Source organism: Microtus oregoni, unplaced genomic scaffold (assembly GCF_018167655.1).
Source record: "Microtus oregoni isolate MIOR12 unplaced genomic scaffold, Mior012 000045F_ref0000178, whole genome shotgun sequence".
Lineage (NCBI taxonomy): Eukaryota > Metazoa > Chordata > Mammalia > Rodentia > Cricetidae > Microtus > Microtus oregoni.
The window spans coordinates 9,461,836-9,473,836 of record NW_024543219.1 but is presented as its reverse complement, the minus strand read 5'-3'; positions in this window follow the sequence as shown (position 1 = coordinate 9,473,836).

Sequence of the window (12,001 nt, the reverse complement as noted above, 5' to 3'; positions counted from 1 at the left end):
CAGGCACGTACTCAGAGTAAAGGGCTAGGAAAAGGCTTATCAAGCAAATGGACCTAAGAAACAAGCAGGTGTGGCCATACTAATTTCTAACAAAGTTGAATTCAAACTTAAATCAATCAGAAGAGATGGAGAGGGACATTTTATACTCATAACAGGAACAATTCAACAGGATGAAGTCTCAAGCTTGAATATCTATGCCCCTAATATAAAAGCACCCATGTATGTAAAAGAAACATTACTAAAACTCAAGGCAGACATCAAATCAGACACACTAATAGTAGGAGACTTCAACACTCCTCTCTCACCAATGGACAGGTCAATCAGACAGAAACCTAACAGAGAAATTAGAGAATTAATGGAGGTAATAAAGCAAATGGACTTAACGGACATCTATAAAACATTCCACCCAAATAGAAAAGAATATACCTTCTTCTCTGCAGCTCTTGGAACCTTCTTGAAAATTGACCACATACACGGTAACAAAGCAAACATCAACAGTTACAAAAAAATATTAGTAACCACCTGTGTCTTATCAGATCACCATGGATTAAAGTTAGAATTCAACAACAATGCTACCCCAGAAAGCCTACAAACTCATGAAAACTGAACAGTCAACTACTGAACCATACCTGGATAAAGGAAGATATAAAGAAAGGAATTAGTCTCCCTGGAATTCAATGAAAATAAAGAAACAACATACTCAAACTTATGGGACACTATGAAAGCAGTCCTAAGAGGAAAGTTCATAGCACTAAGTGCCCACTTAAAGAAAACAGAGAAAGCTCACATTGGAGACTTAACAGCCCACCTGAATGCTCTTGAAAAAAAAGAAGCAGACTCACCCAGGAGGACTAGAAGACTGGAAATAATAAAACTAAGGGCTGAAATCAACAAAATAGAAACACAGAAAACAATCCAAAGAATCAATGAAACAAAAAGCTGGTTCTTGGAGAAAATCAACAAGATTGATAAACCCCTATCCAAACTAATCAAATGGCAGAGAGAGAATACACTAATTTATAAGATCAGAAATGAAAAGGGGACATAACCACAGACACAGAGAAAATTCAGAGAATCATTAGCTCTTACTACAAAAGCCTGTATACCACAAAACTGGAAAATATAAAAGAAATGGACACTTTTTTAGATAAATGCCATATACCAAAGTTAAACCAGGACCAGGTGAACAATATAAACAGACCTGTTAGTCGTGAAGAATTAGAAGCTGTTATCAAAAACCTCCCTACCAAAAAAAGCCCATGACCAGATGGTTACAATGTGGAATTCTACCAGAACTTCCAAGAAGACCTAATACCTATACTCCTTAATGTATTCCACAATATAGAAACAGAAGGGTCATTACCAAATTCCTTTTATGAAGCTACAGTTACTCTGATACCAAAACCACACAAAGACTCAACCAGGAAAGAGAATTACAGGCTAATCTCACTCATGAACATCGATGCAAAAATCTTCGACAAAATACTGGCAAACGGAATCCAAGAACACATTCGAAAAATTATCCATTATGATCAAGTAGGCTTCATCCCAGAGATGCAGGGCTGGTTCAACATACATAAATCTATCAATGTAATCCATCATATAAATAAACTGAAAGAAAAAAAACCATATGATCATTTCATTAGATGCTGAAAAAGTATTTGACAAAATTCAACATCCCTTTATGATAAAAGTATTGGAGATATTAGGGATACAAGGGTCATACCTAAATATAATAAAAGCTATAGACAGCAAGCCGACAGCTAACATCAAATTAAACGGAGAAAACTCAAAGCGATCCCACCAAACTCAGGAACACGACAAGGCTGTCCACTCTCCCATTACCTCTTCAGTACAGTGCTTGGAGTTCCAGCAATAGCAATAAGACAACATAATACGATCAAGGGGATTCGAATTGGAAAAGAAGAAGTTAAACTTTCGTTATTTGCAGATGATATGATAGTGTACATAAGCGACCCCCAAAACTCCAGCAAAGAAATTTTACAGCTGATAAACACCTTTAGTAATGTGGCAGGATAAAAGATCAACTCCAAAATATCAGTCGCCCTCTTATACACAAAGAATATGGAAGCAGAGCAGAAAATCAGAGAAGCTTCACCTTTCAGGATAGCCACAAATAACATAAAATATCTTGGTGTAAATCTAACCAAGGAAGTGAAAGATCTATTTGACAAGAACTACAATGATTTGAAGAAAGAAATTGAAGAGGATATCAGAAAATGGAAGGACCTCGCTTGCCCTTGGATTGGGAGGATCAACATAGTAAAAACAGCAGTTTTACCAAAGGCAATCTATAAATTCAACTCAATTCAAAATCAAAATCCCATGAAAAGTCCTTACAGACCTTGAGAGATCCATAATTAACTTCATATGGAAAAACAAAAAACCCAGGATAGCCAAAACTTTCCTATACAATAAAAGTACTTCTGGAGGCATTACCTTCCCTGACTTCAAACTCTATTACAGAGCTATAGTAGTGAAAACAGTTTGGAATTGGCATAAAAAGAGAGATGCTGACCAATGGAATCGTATAGAAGACCTGGATTTTTACCCACAAACCAATGAACACATCATTTTTGACAAAGGAGCAAAATGTATACAATGGAAGAAAGAAAGCATCTTCAACAAATGGTGCTCGCACAACTGGATGTCAACCTGTAGAAGAATGAAAATAGATCCATATCTATCACCATGCACAAAACTCAAGACCAAATAGATTAAAGACCTCAATATCAGCCTGAACACACTGAACCTGATAGAAGAGAAAGTGGGAAGTACCCTACAACAGATGGGCACAGAAGATCGCTTCCTAGGTATATCCCCAGCAGCACAGACATTAAGGGCAACATTGAATAAATGGGACCTACTAAAACTGAGAAGCTTCTGTAAAGCAAAGGACACTGTCACTAAGACACAAAGGCAACCTACTGACTGGGAGAAGATCTTCACCAACCCCGCAACAGACAATGGTCTGATCTCCAAAATATATAGAGAACTCAGGAAACTCGACTTTAAAATGCTAATTAACCCAATTAAAAAATGGGGCACTGAACTGAACAGAGAATTCTCAACAGAAGAAGTTCAAATGGCCAAAAGACACTTAAGGTCATGCTCAACCTCCTTAGCAATCAGGGAAATGCAAACCAAAACAACTTTGAGATATCATCTTACACCTGTCAGAATGGCTAAAGTCAAAAACACCAAGGATAGCCTTTGCTGGAGAGGCTGTGGAGGAAGGGGTACCCTCATCCATTGCTGGTGGGAATGCAATCTTGTGCAACCACTTTGGAAAGCAGTGTGACGGTTTCTCAGGAAATTTGGGATCAACCTAAGCCTGGACCCAGCAATACCACTCTTGGGAATATACCCAAGAGATGCCCTATCATATGACAAAAGCATTTGTTCAACTATGTTCATAGCGGTAATATTTGTAATAGCCAGAACCTGGAAACAACCTAGATGCCCTTCAATGGAAGAATGGATGAAGAAAGTATAGAATATATACACATTAGAGTACTACGCTGCGGTAAAAAACAATGACTTCTCGAATTTTGCATGCAAATGGATGGAAATGGAAACACTATCCTGAGTGAGGTATCCCATACCCAAAAAGATGAACATGGGATGTACTCACTCATAATTGGTTTCTAGCCATAAATAAGGGTCACGGACACTACAATTGGTGAACCTAAAGAAGCTAAATAAGAAGGTGAACCCAAGGAAAAACAGAGTTATCCTCTTGGCTATGGGAAGTAGACAAAATTGCCGGGGAGAACATTGGGATCTTGGGGGTGGGGTGGGATGGGGGTAAGGGGAGATGGGGAGAGAAAAGTGAGAATGGAAGGAGGGGGGAACTTGGGGAAACAGGAGGATTGGGATAAATGAAGGTTGGACAGGGGATCATGGAAGCACAATTCTTAGTTAAGGGATCCACCTTAGGGTTGGCAAGAGACTTGACCCTAGAGTGGCTCCCAGAAGCCTATGGTGATGTCCCCAGTTAGTCCCTTGTGCAGCTGAGGATAGGGAACCTGAAATGGCCCTATCCTATAGCAATACTGACGAATATCTTGCATATCACCATAGAACCTTCATCTGGTGATGGATGGAAATAGAGACAGAGACCCACACTGGAGCACTGGACTGAACTCCCAAGGTCCCAATGAGGAGCGGAAGGAGGGAGAACATGAGCAAGGAAGTCAGGACCACGAGGGGTGCACCCACCCACTGAGACAATGGGGCTGATCTATTGGGAGCTCACCAAGGCCAGCTGGACTGTGACTGAAAAAGCATGGGATAAAACCGGACTCTCTGAACATGGCAAACAATGAGGACTGATGAGAAGCCAAGGACAATGGCACGGGGTTTTGACCCTACTTCATGTTCTGGCTTTGTGGGAGCCTAGCCAGTTTGGATGTTCACCTTCCTAGACATGGACAGATGGGGGGGCAGACCTTGGACTTTCCACAGGGCAGGGAACCCTGACTGCTCTTTGGATTGGAGAGGGAGGGGGAGGGGAGTTTGGGGGAGTGGGAGAAGTGTTTGAGGAGGGGGAGGGAAATGGGAGGCTGGGAGGAGGCCGATACGTTTTTTTCCTTTTCTCAATAAAAAAAAAAAGATAGAGAAGCAGAGAGGGAAATCAGAGAAACTTCACCTTTCATGATAGCCACAAATAAATAGCATGAAGTATCTTGGAGTTACACTAACTAAGGACGTGTAAGATCTATTTGACAAGAACTTTAAGGCTTTGAAGAAAGAAATCGAAGAGGATATCAGAAAATGGAAGGATCTCCCATGCTCTTGGATGGGTAAGATCAACATAGTAAAAACAGCAGTTCTACCAAAGGCAATCTATAAATTCAACTCAATTCAAAATCAAAATCCCAAGAAAAGTCCTCCCAGACCGTGAGAGAACAATAATCAACATTATATGAAAAAACAAAAAACCCAGGATAGCCAAAACATTCCTATACAATAAAGGTACTCTGGAGGCATTACCTTCCCTGACTTCAAACTCTATTACAGAGCTACAGTAGTGAAAACAGGTTGGAATTGGCATAAAAACAGAGATGCTGACCAATGGAATCAAATTGAAGACCCAGATATTAACCCACAAACCTATGAACACCTTATTTTTGACAAAGGAGCAAAATGGATACAATGGAAGAAAGAAAGCATCTTCAACAAATGGTGCTGGCATAACTGGATGTCAACCCATAGGAGAAAGAAAATAGATCCATATCTATCACCATACACAAAACTCAAGTCCATATGGATTAAAGACCTCAATATCAATGTGAACACACTAAACCTGATAGAAAAGAATTTGGGAAGTAGACTGCAACACATGGGCACAGGAGACTATTTCCTACATTTAACCGCAGTAGCACAGAAAACAAGCGTAACATTGAATAAATGGGACCTCCTGAAAATGAGAGGCCTCTTTAATGCAAAGAACACTGTCACTGAGACAAAAGCATCCTTCTGAATGGAAGAAGATCTTCATCCATCCCATATCAGACAAAAGTCTGATGTCCAAAATATATAAAGAACTCAAGAAACTGGACATCAAAACTCTAATTAATCCAATTTAAAAATGGGATACTGAACTGAACAGAGAATTCTCAGCAGAGGAAGTTCAAATGGCCAAAACACACTTAAGGCCAAGTTCAACCTCCTTAGTGATCAGGGAAATGCAAATCAAAACAACTTTGAGATACCATCTTATACCTGTCAGAATGGCTAAAGTCAAAAACACCAATGATAGCCTTTGCTGGAGAGGCTGTGGAGGAAGGGGTACCCTCCTCCATTGCTGGTGGTAATGCAAACTTGTGCAACCACTTTGGAAATCAGTGTGGTGGTTTCTCAGGAAATTTCGATCAACCTACCTCAACATCCAGCAATAGCACTCTTGGGAATATACCCAAGAGATGCCCAATCATACTCCAAAAATATTTGTTCAACTATGTTCATAGCAGCTTTATTTGTATTAGCCAGAACCTGGAAAAAACCTAGATGACCCTCAATGGAAGAATGGATAAAGAAAGTATGGAATATACACGCATTAGAGTAGTACTCAGTGGAAAAAAAAAAACAACGACATCTTGAATTTTGCATGCAAATGGATGGAAATGGAAAACACTTTACTGAGTGAGATAACCCAGACCCCACAAGATGAATATGTACTCACTCATTAGTGGACTCTAGCCATAAACAAAGGACATTTAGCCTATAGTTCACAAGCCTAGAGAAGACCAATAATAAGGTGAACCCAAAGAAAAACATATATAGATCTTCCTAGAAATTGGAATCAGACAAGATTGCCAGGCAAAAGTTGGGAGCATAGGGGTGGGAGTGGGGGTAGGGTGGGGGAAAGGGGAGAGGGGAGAGAGAAGGGAGAAGGGAAGGATTTGGGAGAACTTGGGGGAGTGGGAGGGCGGATATAGAGGAAGGGTGGATATAGGGACAGGGAAGAAGATATCTTCATCAAGGGAGCCATTTTAGTGTTGGCAAGAGACTTGGCTCTAGATGGGATCCCAGGTGTCCACGGGGATGCCCCTAGCTAGGTCCTTGGGCAGCAGAGGAAAGGGTGCCTGAACTGGCCTTGCCCCATAGTCACACTGATGAATTTCTCAAATATCACCATAGAACCTTTGTCAGGCAATGGATGGAGAGAGAGACAGAGACCTACATCAGAGCACTGGACTAAGCTCCAAAAATCCAGTTGAAGAGCAGAAGGAGGGAGAAGATAAGCAAGAAAGTCAAGACTGTGAGGGGTTGGTCCACCCACTGAGACAGTGTGCCTGATCTAATGGGAGCTCACCAAATCCAGATAGACTGAATGAGCATGTAATCTTTGAATCTGGCTGACAGTGGGGACTGACTGAGAAGCCATTGATCATGACACTGGGACTTGTTTCTACTGCATGTACTGGCTTTGGGGGACCCTAGTCTATTTGGATGCTCACCTTCCTAGGCCTGGATGGTACCATGCCCTCTCTTAGGACTGCAGGGGGAAAGAGGAGGGTGAGTGGGGGAGTGGGAGTGGAATGGGAGGAGGGAGGGAAGTGGAAATTTTTGAATGGAAAAATAAAAAAAGAAAAGAAATCAAAATATCAAAATATCATTTGCAGTATTTTCCAAAGAAAACTTGAACTAACAGATGCCAAAGAGATGCAACTGAAATTAACATGAAATGACATGACCATTGTGTTTCAATATGAATGATAGGATAATTAAGCTAGTTCTACTTCGGGAATTGAAACAGAATCATCATCACAGCAAAACTCCAGTCAACCAAATGCAGGGAAATGAATGCACCCAAAACTTAAGAAGGCACGTGCTCAATGCAATCTGTAAATCCCCAAGAAATGAAAGTGTACAAAACAACACCGGTTTATCTCAGAGTCATCTCAGCTCATGGGAACGCCTCTACAGACAATGACCTTTCAAAATCTGGAGCACTTTTCAGACCCGGAAAATGGAATGGTTTAAAAACATGAATGAGCGACTTCTGGAAATAAATGGAGATGATAAGGGAGTGACGGTAGTAAGCATAAAAAGATACATCACTTTGGCAATGAACTCTCAAAAGAGCTTCATTATGGAGTAGAAAAGCAAAGACCGAACACCAAAATCCAATTTTCATTATGAATTCCTGAATTCACAGTAGGGTCTAGAAACTTAACGTGACCCAATCTTTCAGAGGCAAGATGGGGTGGGAATGGGAGTAGACAGTTTCTCAACTAGAAGAAAACAGGGTTTTCTACATCGTTTCATGCATCCCGGGAGTTCTATTTATCAAAAGCAGCGACTAGTTGGTAGGGCCCCAGCTGAGGATCTGAATGCAGTTTTATGAGCATTGGTCACACCCCTTCCCCTAGAGAAAGCGTGGGAAAATGCCCTAAGACTGCCAGGGCACGCAGTGCTTACCTGACTGACCCACTGTACCAGGGAGCTCTTTCCTGCGATGTCCACGCCGAGCAGCTGTCCCTCAGAGGAAAATCCCAGCAGGAGCCACTGAAGATGGTCGCAGGAGAATGCGCATCCATGGAGGCTGGGATCCGCGGGGCGCCACCCACCCCTGGCCACAGATGCTAGGGAGAAGGGTCCACCACACGCGTTGCTCTCGCCTGACCCGGGTCCTGTATCTCGCGCATGGTCGCGGGCAACCGAGGCAGAGAGGCCATTGCGCGCGACTGCTCCTCAGACGCCCAGACTTCCCTCAACTACGTTGAGCCCTCACCGGTCGGCTTCCCAGTCTCACCCGCGGCCAAACCCAAGCAGCTCCGCGCCTTGGCGGTGACCAACGATAGGCGGCAGCTCCTTGGCGGCGGCTGGGATGAGGTCCAGTATCCGCGGTAGTGAAGGAGCCTGAAGCTTAACAGGGGTCTCCTTGACTACCCCTGCAACAGCCTCGCCCACCCGCGCATGCGCTGCCCTTAGACCTGGAGTAGACAGCTATGCCCCCAGTGAAAGCCCCTTCTGGGGGCGGGGCCTCTGAGGAGCTGTTGACAGTTGATCTCTTCTGGGGAATGACAGTCAGTTTAAGAACTGGAACCCCTTTGGTCAATCATGTCTCAGTGGATGCCCAACTCCAGTCCTTATACTGGCAGCACAAATTGAACCCAGTGAAATATATATATATATATATATTTAAAAAAAAGTTGAGAGGGATGGCGTGGGTGAATATGTCCAAAATATGTTATATGCATGTACGAAAGTATCAAAGAATTATATAAACACTTCCCCCTCCTCTTAGTGCTGGGACTACTGGATTGAACCTGTGCAAATCTTGTGATTGATGCCACAGTCTACATGAGTTCATATGTACATCAGTCCTTCTGTGCCTGGAAGTCACTGTTTCCTTGGAGTCATGCATCACCTCTGGCTCTTACAATTTTGCTGCCTCCTCTCCTCACACCTCCCTGAGCCTTGTGAGTCGGGGTTCAATCAAAACATCCCATTTAGGACTCAATGCCCCAATGTCTGTCACTTTCTACACATTGTGCACTCGGGGGTTTCCCATCTACTAGAAGAAGAATCTTCTCTGATGTGGATTGGGCAAGGTGCCATTAAGAGACATTTTATTGCTATGTTCCTTTATCAGAATAATAATAGCTGGCATCCCCTAAGACCGTGACATATCAGTTTGGGGTTCTAAGCCACTTTGTCAGTGTAGGTCTGAGCTTTATCTCGTGGAATCACAAAGTGGCTGGTTGCTCCAATAACATTTGTGCCTCAAACTAGAATGTCTCACTGTTGTAAGTCACAGGTTTGTAGTCTGGTAATATTGGTGATTACCTTTATCTTTTGGTATCAAGTAGAATAGCTTCTACTACCATGGGGGCTAATCAATAAAGGCAAAATTTCTAATTAGGCACTAGCTCATCTATTCCATATTTGATGATAGTAGTGAATGATATTTTCAGCAATAGAGCCTTACTATCAGTTTATGGAAAGTAATCACTGGCATTGGAAATAACCTAATATATTTGGGGGTTTCCATGGGGTCTCTTTGACCAAAAGCTCAGTAAGGTATCACCAATTTCTGTCCTCCCCATAGTCCCTCCTTTACCCTTTTCTCCCATCTCCTCCCATTTTAATTCTCCTAGTATCCCTGTCTCTCCACAACAACATATTCTATCTTTTATTCTTTAGGGGAGTCTCTCCTTCCCCAACTCCCTTACTTGGTATCCAACCTCTGTGGTTATCTGGACAATAACTACATAAATTGAAAGCTTAAAAGCTAACATCTACATATGAGAGAAAACATACAATATCTTTTAGGATCTATGTTACCTCAGTTGAGATGATGTTTTCTAGCTCTATGCATTTACCTGAGAATTTTATGATTTTTAATAGCTGGATAATATTCCATTGTCTAAATGTTTCACATTTTCATTATCCATTCATCAGTTGGTGGACATCTATGCTTTTGCCAGTTTCTAGCTATGATGAATAGAGCAGCAGTGAATATAAATCAGTAAGTATTTTCATATTTGGGATATATACACAAGAATGGCTTAGCTAGATCTTGAAGTAGATTGGTTTCTAGCTTCCTTGGGAACCACAGTGGCTAGAGAAGGTTTACTCCCACCAGCAATAAATAAGTGTCACCTTTTCTCTACATCATTGACAGCACATGCTCTATTTTATTGATACTGGCCATTCTGGGTGGTATAAGAGGAAATCTCAAAGTCCTTTTAATTTGCATTTCCCTGGTGGCTAAAGATGTTGATCATGTCTTTAAAGGTTTCTCAGCCATTTCTGTTTCATTTTCTTGAGGGTTCTGTGCTTAGTTCTCTATCCAAAGTTTGAATTGAATTATTTGTTTTCTTGATTTTCAGCTTTTAATTTATATGTTTTAGATATTAATCATCTATCAGATGACTAATTGATAGAGAGATTTCCCCACTCTATAGGCTGCTGCTTTGTCCAAATGATAATGTCCTTTTCCATATAGAAGTTTCTCAGCTTCATGAGGTCCCATTTATCAATCGTTGGTCTTAATGACTCTGCTATCAGTGTTCTGTTCAGAAAGTATTCCTCCGTGCCAATGAGTTCAAAAATATTTCTCCACTTTCTCTTCTGTTTGATTTAGGATATCAGATCTTGTATTTATGTCCTTGATCCATACAGCCATCCAGTTATACTGGAACTATTTGTTGAAGATGCTGTCTTTTCTCCAGTGTATATTATATATTCAACACAATCGCCATCAAAATTCTAATACAACTCTTCACAAAAATTGAAATAAAAATCTCCAACTTTGTATGAAAACACAAAAAATTCAGAATATATACAAGATTGTTGACTTATTCTTTTTATTAATAATTGCTATTGGTAGAATAGCCATTTTACAACATTAATCCTACTGATCAATGAGCATTGGAGATTATTGCATCTTCTTATTTTTTTCTTTAATTTTGCCCTAAATTGCCAGTTTTTATTATACAAGTCTTTCACTTTCTTGGTTAGAGTTATCCCAAATTTTCTGTCTTTGTTTTAGGTGATTTTGAAAAGGCTTTGTAATTCTTCAATCACGATTTTCTTCAGGCTTCAAGAACCAACTGTGTTTACTGTTGATTTTTGTAATTATTTTTGTTGTTTCTAGTTCAGTGATTTAATCCCTCAGTTTACTTCTTTCCATCTATTCTTTTAAGGTATTAATTAACCTTTTTCTAGATATTTCAGATGTGCAGCTAAGTTAAAATATGAGAACTCTTTTTTTTTTCAGGTAGGCACTCACTGCTGTGATCTTGCCCCTTCAAACTCCCTTCATTGTGTTCCATAGGTTTGGATAGGGTGTGTTTTCATTTTCATTCAATTCAAAAAATTTTTTAGTGTTAATTTGATTTTGGTTTTTACCCACTTTTAATTCTGTACTGAGTTTTTCAGTTTTATGACTTGGTAGAGATTATGCTATTGATAGCCAGTTAAAGCCATGGTGGTCAAATATAATATAGGATTTTATTTCAATTTTTTAATATTTGTTGAGACTTTTCTTATGTCCTAGTATGCTGTCAATTTGGAGAATGTTCCATAAGATTCTGAGCAGAAAATATGTTCTTAGGGTTTGGATAAAATAATCTGTAGACATCTGCTAGTTCCATTTGCAAATTTGAGCAACCACTTTGGAAATCAGTGTAGCGTTTTCTCAGTAAATTCAGGATCAACCTACCCCAGGACCTAGCAATACCACTCTTGGAAATATACCCAAGAGATGCCCTATCATATTACAAAAGCATTTGTTCAACTATGTTCATAGCAGCATTATTTGTAATAGCCAGAACCTGGAAACAACCTGGATGTCCTTTAATGGAAGAATGGATGAAGAAAGTGTGGAATATATGCTTATTAGAGTACTACTCAGTGGTACAAAACAATGACATCTTGAATTTTGCACGCAAATGGATGGAAATAGAAAACACTATCCTGAGTGAGGTAATACAGACCCAAAAAGATGAACATGGGATGTATT